General features: G+C 46.6%; 1 protein-coding gene across 3 annotated transcripts in view; it reads right to left on the reverse strand.

Annotated features, from left to right (window-relative positions):
* LOC119953196 (transcription factor MafG) overlaps positions 1–3,254 on the reverse strand; it is a 57,195-nt gene extending 53,941 nt beyond the window's left edge. Inside the window, exon 1 of one of the 3 annotated variants that reach the window (XM_038777189.1) lies at positions 3,110–3,254. The gene's annotated coding sequence lies outside the window, so the exon portion shown is untranslated. Of the gene's footprint in view, positions 1–1,882; positions 1,905–2,431; positions 2,474–3,109 lie in introns of those variants that run through there. The other 2 variants (XM_038777190.1, XM_038777191.1) reach the window with 2 other exon arrangements.
* Between the last annotated feature and the right edge of the window lie 5,659 nt (positions 3,255–8,913).

Raw genomic sequence — 8,913 nt, forward strand, 5'->3', positions numbered from 1 at the left:
TGTCCGCCCCTGACAGGACCTCAAATGGTGATGATTCTTAACTCCTTTCTTGCACCTGGAATTGTGGCATTTTAAACCCAAACCAGTCAGTATTATTTCCTGGTTTGCTTCATTTCATTTTGACTTTGATGGTATTCTGTACAATGCGTCTCCGTCACGCTGCCCCCCCCCCACCCCCACCCCCCACACACAACCACCCCCCCACACCACCACCCCCCCCCACCACCACACACCACCACCCCCCCCACACCACCACCACCCCCCCACCACACCACCCCAACCCCCCCCCAACCACACACAACCACCCCCCCCACACACCACCCCCCCCACACACCACCACCACCACCACCACCCCCCCCCCAACCACACACGACCACCCCCCCCCCCCCCCCCCCCAACACACCACCACCACCCCCCCCCCCCCCCCCCCCCCCCCCGCCACAATAAAAACCTGTACTCAACTTAGACTGCAAATCAGTGGTTACGGCCTGTACTCGACAACCACATCGTGTTTACTGAATTTTAAGACGCTTGTGTGTTTCTGTCTGGCTAAATGTATCCGCAGTAAGCCCAAAGTAATTGTGTCAAATGCAGCAATTTCTGAACTTTAAAAATCTCCAGCAAAATGTTGAAAATACTAATTTTAATAATAGGCAGAATGTTTTTGTGTGGTGAAGTAGTAAGGGCGCAACTAAAACCAGGGGTTGAATCACCTTGCCCCGCAACCTCATGGAAATTAATTCCAGGCATTTGGCAACCATGCCCTGTTGTAGTTATACATATGTTGACAGTACAATCAGAATTCCAGCGTGTTACTGAAGGAAGGACTGAGATTTTGACATGAATATCGAGTAAAGAATCAGAGCCAAAATGCAGCAGCTTCCTTACCACACTACCAGTCTCCCAACTGTCTATCCCACCCCAAAACTCTTAAATAAATGAACGATTATAGATGGGACAAGTTCTGGTTAGAAATGCAATCAAAGCCTTTAAAAACACAGTTCATGCCAGTAACTTCAGATGAGGCAAGCACAGCCATTACCGATTTTCGAAACAACTTGTACAATTCAGCAATTCTACATTTTATTAGCAAAAAGAATTATAGGGCATTGATTGTCAAGTTTCAGCATTAAGGTTTACTTTGCATGGGGAGTTTAAAATGGCTGTATGGAAGGGATATATTACGAGATGACATTTGATCTGTTGCTACCATAATCGATCAACTAAAAATCTGAGGGTCCTTTCCCTTTGATAAAGTTAAACCTTTCTGCCAAGCGCAGGTGAAGCAGTCGGATTCCTTCTGGCGGACATACACAGCACTATAAGATACCAGCACACAGAGAACAGATACTTGGGATGTATAACAAGGGTGTAATTCACTCAGTGAAAGGGATCATATCAAACTGATGAAGTGACACTCATCCAATTTGCCACTGTAAGCAAAATCCAGAGGTTGAATAACAGCTATTAACTCCCTCCTTACCACAGCGAGGTATTTTTAAGACATAAATATATATATTTAAAATTGCAAGTCTTTTATAGTTTGTAAATACAACTTAATTGCCAAAATTACTCAAAAGAATTAATTAGCGAAAGGTGCTACACAAATTTTTAAATCTTGTTACAGCGTGCTTTCACCCGCAGCTAATATAGCACTGACCGATATCAGAAAGGCAGGATAATCTGTGAAATCACATCAAATTCTTGCAAATAAAATATTACATGATTTCAACACACTGTAAACATCCATTCCTAAACAGGTACAAATTTAGCCTAATAAGCTACCTTTTCTGTTAAAGTGGAACACCATGGACCCACTTAACAGCTTCCTTGATGCTCTATGCTCCCATTTTTCTCACAATGTATAAACATCACTGCTCACCTTTAGAGACAAATTTTAATTAAGAAGCAACTCTTCTGTACATCTGTCGGTGCATTCTTTATACGTGGCTTTTTGAGAAGTCTATTTAAAGGAGCACCGACCGTCCACACTAATGCCAGACTTTGGAGCCAGGCTGATAATTCAACAATTGGGTTGCATTCTTGCACTTCTCTCTGTTTCCATTCCAGATGATCAGCGAGACCCGAGAAATGAATCATCAATCATCACCCCCACTGCCCTCCCTTCCCCAAACCCCCACTACCACTCCCAAGGTCCAAACATGTATTTATGGCATCTCGCATGACATTCTTATGAATCACCAGCCTTACGGTATCAGCAATGGAATATCACTTTTATACACTCACTAACAAGAGCCGAGTCAGCAGGTTTAATCTGTACACATTTGTAGAATGTTTGGCCTTGTCCTGTTAAAACCCATCCATTGGTCCGTCTGTCGCAATTCCTTAACATACACACTGTATTTTTTCCAAGGCAGAAAATAAACCTCGCTGCTCACTCTTCAGAAAGCAAAAATTATTGCTGACTTACTCTGAGCAGTCCCTCAGCCCCGGAATCACCCAATATAGATCTCACAATTGGCCCAGTCAGATGCACAAGGTCTCCAGTGTGTAAAAATCATACCAGTGCAATCACATTCCTATTACTGTCCTTTAATATCCCAGTCCCCTTTCTGTCCAACACAAGACACCAGGCTGCTACCAGATGGTGTGCCCTGAGTCAGCAGCTTTGATATACACACACATGTATATATTTCCAGTCAGGTGCTATCATATTTATACATTGTCTCATTATGAATCAGCCCTTTTTTCTGCTTTTAAGCACAAGGGTGAAGGTAACTACTGTGTGTGTGTGTGTGTGTGTGTTGGGGGGACCCCGAGTCAGCAGCTGCCTGTTCACACACATACATACATAAAGCATACAGACACATTATGATAGAAATGTAGAACGTGCTTGTGTGAAGTTAGGGCATTGCTCTCATTCTGAAGCAGTCTCATTCTCCTCTTCCTCTCCCCCCCATTGTAGAGCCCAGTGCCCAGGCTCTCCCTGACTCAGGCTGCTCTGACCCCGCTGATGAGTCAGCAGCTCTCCCTCTCTCTCTCCCTCTCTCTCTTTCTCATACACACACTTACACTCTCATTGCGTTTGCACACTCAGCAAAACAGCTCCCCTTTTCTGCCCCAATCACCCCGCCATCCCCCCACTCACCGACTCCTGGGAAACTCCCCGACTCAGCGGCGCAGCTCCGGGGCAGCAATAGGCAGGGAGAGGGCCCGTTTTCCCCCCTTTCTGACAATTGAAGGAATTTCCCCCCCACACTCGTTGTTTGCGCTTGTGCCGAGGCCAGACGTCAGATGATGTTTTGTCATGTGGCTTCATTCATGAAGCTCTACGCAACGGGAAAACTTTTAAAGGCGCAGGCACAGCAGTGTCAGAGATTGTAAACCCCAACAGGAGTGGGCAAGAGTAACCCTGTCAGCATTGCCCCTAACCCATCTCACAGTGACCCTGTCAGCATTGCCCTTAACCCCATCTCACAGTGATCCTGTCAGCATTGCCTCTAACCCATCTCACAGTGACCCTGTCAGCATTGCCCCTAACCCCATCTCACAGTGACCCTGTCAGCATTGCCCTTAACCCCATCTCACAGTGATCCTGTCAGCATTGCCTCTAACCCATCTCACAGTGACCCTGTCAGCATTGCCCCTAACCCCATCTCAGAGTAACCCTGTCAGCATTGCCCCTAACCCATCTCACAGTGACCCTGTCAGCATTGCCCCTAACCCATCTCACAGTGACCCTGTCAGCATTGCCCCTAACCCCATCTCAGAGTAACCCTGTCAGCATTGCCCCTAACCCCATCTCAGAGTGACCCTGTCAGCATTGCCCCTAACCCATCTCACAATGACCCTGTCAGCATTGCCCCTAACCCATCTCACAGTGACCCTGTCAGCATTGCCCCTAACCCCATCTCACAGTGACCCTGTCAGCATTGTCCCTAACCCCATCTCACAGTGACCCTGTCAGCATTGCCCCTAACCCCATCTCAGAGTAACTCTGTCAGCATTGTCCCTAACCCCATCTCACAGTGACCCTGTCAGCATTGCCCCTAACCCCATCTCAGAGTGACCCTGTCAGCATTGCCCCTAACCCCATCTCACAGTCACCCTGTCAGCATTGCCCCTAACCCCATCTCAGTGACCCTGTCAGCATTGCCCCTAACCCCATCTCACAGTGACCCTGTCAGAATTGCCCCTAACCCCATCTCAGAGTGAACGTGTCAGCATTGCCCCTAACCCCATCTCAGAGTAACCCTGTCAGCATTGCCCCTAACCCCATCTAACAGTGACCCTGTCAGCATTGCCCCTTACCCCATCTCACAGTGACCCTGTCAGCATTGCCCCTAACCCCATCTCACAGTGACCCTGTCCGCATTGCCCCTAACCCATCTCACAGTGACCCTGTCAGCATTGCCCCTAACCCCATCTCACAGTGACCCTGTCAGAATTGCCCCTAACCCCATCTCACAGTGACCCTGTCAGAATTGCCCCTAACCCCATCTCACAGTGACCCTGTCAGCATTGCCCCTAACCCCATCTCACAGTGACCCTGTCAGCATTGCCCCTTACCCCATCTCAGACATTAACCCCGTCAGCATTGCCCCTAACCCCATCTCACAGTGACCCTGTCAGCATTGCCCCAACCCCATCTCACAGTGACCCTGTCCGCATTGCCCCTAACCCCATCTCAGAGTGACCCTGTCAGCATTGCCCCTAACCCCATCTCAGAGTGAACGTGTCAGCATTGCCCCTAACCCATCTCAGAGTAACAGTCAGATTTAACCCACAAATCCCATCTCAGAGTAACACTGTCAGCCTTACCCCCCAAGTCCATGTCAGTGTAACACGGTCAGCATTACCCCCCAAACCCATCTCAGAGTAGCACTCTCAGCATTGCCCCTAACCCCATCTCAGAGTGACCCTGTCAGCATTGCCCCTAACCCCATCTCAGAGTGACCCTGTCAGCATTGCGCCAAACCCCATCTCACAGTGACCCTGTCAGCATTACCCCTAACCCATCTCAGAGTAACAGTCAGATTTAACCCACAAATCCCATCTCAGAGTAACACTGTCAGCCTTACCCCCCAAGTCCATGTCAGTGTAACACGGTCAGCATTACCCCCAAACCCATCTCAGAGTCACACTGTTAGCATTACTCCTCAAATCTCATCTCAGAGAGTAACACTCTCAGCATTATCCCCTAAACACCATATGAGAGTAATACTGTCAGCATTACCCCCCAACCCCATCTCAGAGTAACAATGTCAGCATTACCCCCAAAAATCGATATCAAAGTAACACTGTCAGCATTACCCCTCCCAACCCCATCTCAGAATAACGGTCAGTATTATCTCTCAAATCCCATCTCAGAGTAACACTGTCAGCATTGTGCCTTTGCCCCCTCAGAGTAACATTATCATCATTAAACCCAAACCCATCTCAAAGGAACACTGTCAGCATTAAAACCCAAACTCATGTCAGGGTAACTGTGTCAGCATTACTCCCAAAACCATCTCAGAGTAACACTTTCAGCATCACCCCAAAACCCACCTCAGACTAACACTGTTGGTATTATCCCCAAACCCATCTCACAGTAACACTGCCAACATTACCCCCAAACCCATCTCAGAGTAACACTGTTGGTATTATCCCCAAACCCATCTCAGAGTAACACTGTCAACATTACCCCCAAAAATCGATATCAAAGTAACACTGTCAGCATTACCCCTCCCAACCCCATCTCAGAATAACGGTCAGTATTATCTTTCAAATCCCATCTCAGAGTAACACTGTCAGCATTGTGCCTTTGCCCCCTCAGAGTAACATTATCATCATTAAACCCAAACCCATCTCAAAGGAACACTGTCAGCATTAAAACCCAAACTCATGTCAGGGTAACTGTGTCAGCATTACTCCCAAAACCATCTCAGAGTAACACTTTCAGCATCACCCCAAAACCCACCTCAGACTAACACTGTTGGTATTATCCCCAAACCCATCTCACAGTAACACTGCCAACATTACCCCCAAACCCATCTCAGAGTAACACTGTTGGTATTATCCCCAAACCCATCTCAGAGTAACACTGTCAACATTACCCCCAAAAATCGATATCAAAGTAACACTGTCAGCATTACCCCTCCCAACCCCATCTCAGAATAACGGTCAGTATTATCTTTCAAATCCCATCTCAGAGTAACACTGTCAGCATTGTGCCTTTGCCCCCTCAGAGTAACATTATCATCATTAAACCCAAACCCATCTCAAAGGAACACTGTCAGCATTAAAACCCAAACTCATGTCAGGGTAACTGTGTCAGCATTACTCCCAAAACCATCTCAGAGTAACACTTTCAGCATCACCCCAAAACCCACCTCAGAGTAACACTGTTGGTATTATCCCCAAACCCATCTCAGAGTAACACTGCCAACATTACCCCCAAACCCATCTCAGAGTAACACTGTTGGTATTATCCCCAAACCCATCTCAGAGTAACACTGCCAACATTACCCCCAAAACCATCTCAGAGTAGGACTGTCAGCCTCACCCTCAAACCCATCTCAGAGTTATAGTGTTGCCATTACTCCCGACCCCATCTCAGAGTAACACTGTCAACATTATCCCCAACCCCCATTTCAGAGTACTGTCAGCATTACACCCCCAAACAGACCTATCTCAGGGTAACACTATTTGTATTACCACCAAACCCCTTCTCAGAGAAACACTGTAAACATTACCCCCAAATCCACCTCAGGGTAACACTGTCAGTGTTACCCACAAACCCCATCTCAGAGTAGCATTGTCAGCATTATCCCAAAACCATCTCAGAGTAATACTGGTAGCATTACCCCCAGACCCATCTGAGGGTAACACTATTTGTATTACCACCAAACCTTTTTTCAGAGTAACACTGCAAACATTACCTCCAAATCCATCTCAGGATAACATTTTCAGTATTACCCCAAAACCCCATCTCAGATGTTGACCATGTCAGTACCTCTTGCTGTCTTGGGAAAGCGGGCAGCATAATCAAAGACCCCTCCAACCCAGCTTTCTCACTCTTTCAACTTCTTCCATCAGGCAGGAGATACAAAAGTCTGAGAATATGCACTTAACAGATTCAAAAACAGCTTCTGCCCGCTGTTACCAGACTCCGAAACGACCCTCTTATGGACTGATCTGATCTCTGCATACATCTTCTCTACTGAGTAGTACTACACTCCTGTATGCTTCACCTGGTGCCTGTGTCGATGTAATTACATTGTGTGTTTTATGTTTGCGCCATGTACTTTCCATTCATGTATGGAATGATCTGTCTGAGCTGCACACAGAAAAATAATTTTCACTATACCTCGGTACATGTGGCAATAAACAAATTTCCCAGAGTAACACTGTCAGTATTACCCCCAAACCTATCTCTGAGTAACACTGTCAACATTACCCCAAAACCCATCTCAGAGTAACACTGTCAACATTACCCCCAAACCCATCTCAGAGTAATACTGTCAACATTACCTTCCATCCTCACCTCAAAAGTAACACTGCCTGCATTATCCCCTCAATCCATCTCAGAGTAATGCTGCTAGCAGTACCCCAAACCTCACCACAGAGTAACACTGTCAGCAATAGCCCCCAAACCCATCTCAGAGTAACACTGTCAGCAGAATCCCCCATCCCCATCTCAGAGTAACACTGTCACCATTGCTCCCAAACACATCTCAGAGTAACACTGTTGACATTACTCCCAAACTCATCCCTGAGTAACATTACCCCCAAACCAATCTCAGAATAATACTATCAGCCATTTTCCCCCCCAATCACCATCTCATAGTGACACTGTCATCATTAAGACCCGCAACCCCATATCCGAATGACACTGCCAGCATTACCCCAAAACACATTGCAGAATAAGAATGTCTGCATTACTGCTAAATCCATCACAGAGTAACAATGTCAGCAGTACACCCGAACCCATCCAGAGTAACACTGTGAGAATTACCACCCACCCACCCCATCTCAGAGTAACACTGTCAACATTAGCCCCCAAGCCCACGTCAGTGTAACATGATCAGAATTACCCCAGAACCCTCTCTCAGAGTAATACTTACCTGTTGGACTTTAACCTGGTGTTGTAAGACTTCTTACAGAGTAATACTGTCAGTATTACCCCCAAACACATCTCAGGGTAACACTGTCAGTATTACCCCAAAACCCATCTCAGAGTAGCACTGCTAGAATTACACAAAAACCCATCTCAGAGTAATAATGCCAGTATTACCCCCTGAAACTATTTTAGAACAACACTGTCAGCATTACCCTCCAACCTCAACTCAGAGTAACAATGCCTGCATTACCTCCTAAACCCATATCAGAGTAACACTGCCAGCATTACTCCCATCCTCATTTAAGAGTAACACTGTCAGCAGAAACCCTATCCTGAATTCAGAGTAATATTGTCACCATTACTCCCAAACCCATCTCAGCATAATACTGTCAGCATTATGCCCCAAACCATCTCAGAGTAACGCTGTCAGCAGAACTCCCATCCCCATCTCAGACTAACACTGTGACCATTACCCCCAAACACATCTTAAAGTAATACTGATCACATTGCCCCAAAACTCATCTCTGAGTAACAGTGTTTACATCACCCCCTAAACCATTCTCAGAGTAATACTTTACCCCCATTACCATCTCAGAGTGACACTGCTAACATTATCCCAAACCTCCATCTCAGAATAAAAATGGCTGCATTACCCCAAAACTAATCTCAAAGTAACAATATCAGCAGCACACCCGAACCCAGCCAGAGTAACACTGTCAGCATTACCCCAAACCCCCATCTCAGAGTAACACTGTCAGCATTATCCCCTAAACCTATCTCAGAGTAACACTGTCAGCATTACCCCCAAACCCATCTCAGAGTAACACTGTCAGCATTACCCCAAACCC

This window comes from Scyliorhinus canicula, chromosome 18, assembly GCF_902713615.1.
Source record: "Scyliorhinus canicula chromosome 18, sScyCan1.1, whole genome shotgun sequence".
NCBI classification, from domain to species: domain Eukaryota; kingdom Metazoa; phylum Chordata; class Chondrichthyes; order Carcharhiniformes; family Scyliorhinidae; genus Scyliorhinus; species Scyliorhinus canicula.